This window comes from Ailuropoda melanoleuca, chromosome 3 (genome assembly GCF_002007445.2).
Source record: "Ailuropoda melanoleuca isolate Jingjing chromosome 3, ASM200744v2, whole genome shotgun sequence".
Lineage (NCBI taxonomy): Eukaryota > Metazoa > Chordata > Mammalia > Carnivora > Ursidae > Ailuropoda > Ailuropoda melanoleuca.
This window is the reverse complement of record NC_048220.1, coordinates 14,724,931-14,728,308: the sequence shown is the minus strand read 5'-3', so window position 1 is coordinate 14,728,308 and position 3,378 is coordinate 14,724,931. Positions and strand designations below refer to the sequence as shown.

At 53.2% G+C, this 3,378-nt stretch overlaps 1 pseudogene; it reads right to left on the bottom strand.

The window, feature by feature from the left end:
* Positions 1–235: 235 nt before the first annotated feature.
* Positions 236–3,125, bottom strand: LOC117801425 (annotated as a pseudogene).
* Positions 3,126–3,378: the final 253 nt, after the last annotated feature.

The window sequence follows — 3,378 nt, the reverse complement described above, 5'->3', positions numbered from 1 at the left end:
CTGTCCCTCACTTGCTCCTGTCCTCCTGTTACTGACACTTGTCCTTCAGTTCTAGCAGCAGAAAACAGGTATCTATCTATCTATCTATCTATCTATCTATCTATCTATCTATTATCTACTATCTATCTATCATCTATCTATCTATCATCTATCTATCCATCTATCATCTATCTATCTATCTATGTATCTATCTATCTATCGCTCAGAATAAGATACTGACCAACGAAGTCCCCTTCTAGTATTGGGACAGCCCCATCACTCCACCGTGCTGATAGGAGGGGTCTTGGAACAATGCCTCATCAATGTGTGACTTATCACCAAGGTAACTGTCCTGGGACAGCTCAGGCTGGCTCCCCTGGGACGGTTGGCTCCTGAAGATTCAGCCCTGAGCCAAGGTGTCCTGTGAGAACAGCTGAAATGCCACCTCCTGGCTGGCCTGGCTGCCAGGAAGATTCCTCTGGCTGAGCCCAGGAAGCCCAAAGCTGTTCTTCTGGCATTCCTCCAGGACCAGTCTTGCTTTGGGGGTTCCCTGGGTCTGTTTGTCCAAAATACCCCAGTGACAACATAGGGTGCGTAAGCAGGTTGAAGGAGGGGGTGGGGAAAGTTCGAAGGGGGGGTGGCTGGGGATGGCACCAGTCATGCCCATCTGGTCATGGGTCTGCAAGTTCACATTCCAGGGCCAGCTTTGGCTATTCTGATCACGGACTGATCCTGGGATCACAGCCTCCTGGGGTCATACATAACTCCTGGGTAGAGGGCAGTGACCAGCTACCGGGGCTTGCTGAACTGTGTGAGGCTCTCCCACAGATCGGGAGGCTCTCCCATATTGTTCAGGGGCCCTTCCATCAGCACCTTCTGTTCTTTGTAGTAGTTCAGCAGGTGGTTCCAGAACAGCTGTGAGGACAGGGCCTTTGATTGCCTACGATAATGACCTCATATCATGCTTCGGTCAGGGCATTGTGAAGCTGTCTGGGGTTGTTTAAAAATCCAGTGCTCGTTAGCCCCTATGCAGGAGAGTAAGATTAAGTCCTTGTCCCACCCCTGGAACGTGTCCATGTGGGCCGACTCCACCTCCTGGTAGAGCTTGGTGTGAGGGGAGCCACTGAGCTACATGAATTAAATGAGGTCAGAGTGTCAGCCCTGGTTAAGGGCATGATGAGGCCGATCTGGTCTGGCTTGGCGCCTTCCTTCAGCAGCTTTGTGGTGATCTACTCTGTGTGCAGATCTTCCTTCCTGTTCAGGGAGGAGGTACTTCCGCGGGCAATCTCCTCTGGGCTCTGGGTCCTCTAGAACATCAGTTTATCAGGTTGGGGTCACTGGAAGTCATATCCCTTCTTCCTAAGGTCTGCTGCAGTGATGCCTTTCTGAAGAGAGAATTCGTAGATGTCGGACGGGAGGACGCTGAGGGTAGGGTGCATCATGATGGATCAGGAGGTGGGTGAGGTGGATGGGACAGACGCCCAGCACCTCGAGCTGCTTGAAGAGTGGCATAGCCCAACGTGGTCTGCCATTTTGCACATCACCATGGAGCCCAGCTGGCAGTGGTCACCCATGAAGATGAGCTGGTTGACTCCGAGGACCATGGGGCCATGCACTCTAGCTCAGTGGCCTGGGTGTTCCCTTCAATTAAAATGGGCCCCAGTTGCCTACACCTCCACACACATCTGTGTTCATGAGCAGCTCCCTTTCCATGGCGAGCTTCAGCATCAGGTATGGCTCCTCTTCTGCAGACAACAGCTCCCCAGCCTTCTCCTTCAGTTGGTGCAGCTTCTGGAGCTCAGCATACTAACCGTGTTCCTGACCTGGTTGTACAGGGACGGATAGGATACTGAGTCCTGAAGCAGAACAGCATGACTGTCAGCCGGGTCTGGTAAATCTTCTCAGTCAGCTGATGGACGACTGTATCAGTTGGATCACAGAAAAGCAGGGGTGCATTACTTTGCCCAGTCAGTTAGCAGCTGATGGGGGCCAAGGTAACCATCTTCCTGGTGCCTGGTGGNACTAACCGTGTTCCTGACCTGGTTGTACAGGGACGGATAGGATACTGAGTCCTGAAGCAGAACAGCATGACTGTCAGCCGGGTCTGGTAAATCTTCTCAGTCAGCTGATGGACGACTGTATCAGTTGGATCACAGAAAAGCAGGGGTGCATTACTTTGCCCAGTCAGTTAGCAGCTGATGGGGGCCAAGGTAACCATCTTCCTGGTGCCTGGTGTTCCTGCATCAGGCTCATTGGTCTTCGTTGTGCAGTCTTTATGGTATAAACCTGAAGACTGGTTCAGGGGGGCATCCTCGTGGGCTGAAGTTCTTGGGCAGCTGAGATCTGATGATAACGTCCTCCAGCTGGTGGCTGATGTAGCCCCACATGGAGGTCTCCTCCAGGGCAAACATTTTCGGTGCACTCTGCATCCTGTTGAACGAGGTTGACTCCCACCTGAGACCCACCTGCAAGTTATGATCATCTCCACGGGCACGCCCAAACTTGTGCAGCTCATTGGTGATGTCATCCCCACAATTAACAGGGACCTTGATGACGTGGCTGATGGCTTTCCACAAGGGATGNTCTGCATCCTGTTGAACGAGGTTGACTCCCACCTGAGACCCACCTGCAAGTTATGATCTCCACCACGGGCATGCCCAAACTTGCGCAGCTCACTGGTGATGTCATCCCCACAATAACAGGGACCTTGATGACGTGGGTGATGGCTTTCCACAGGGGATTCCAACCACGTTTTCCTTTGTAGGCGGGCGTATCTTGTTCCCTTGAGTAAGCCGCACATCTCAACCAAATTAGGACTAAATCCTCATTACCAGAGGGCTGATAACTCAATCTGGGGCGAAGTAAAGTAGGCATTTGTCTTCTTGTTAAGGACTCGGTCCCACCTGACTGTGATGTTATGCTGAGACTGGGACTCTTTTAGGTTTCTTATGCTAGTTGGCCTGCACCTAGATAAGGGGACCAACTTGCTCTGGTGCTGGTAAGCGTCCTATGGCAGGAGGACGCTCTTTGGCTCTTCTCCACCTCCAGCTTCTCCAGGTCTTCCAAGCTGGCGGAAGGATTTCCCTGGCGGAAGGATTTCTCGACCGCAGCACCTCCGCGTGGTTGCTTATCTGCGGCGTGGCCATGTGCCCGCCCACAGCTGCTCCTCCTCAGAAGGGATCTTGACTCATCATCGCGCGAAGCAGCCGTCCTGCCTCGGGGGCTGCCACTCCGCGCTGTTCCAGTTCACGTCCCTGAAGCTTTTCTGACTGGCCCAGGGGGGGTCCACGCAGCAGCAGCACAACCCAGTTGGCCTTGGCAGCCATGAAGCGGTGGAGGAAGACATTGTGGCACCAAAGTTATAACCTCCAGAGCCGGTTCCCAGAGAGGCCTGTCCTT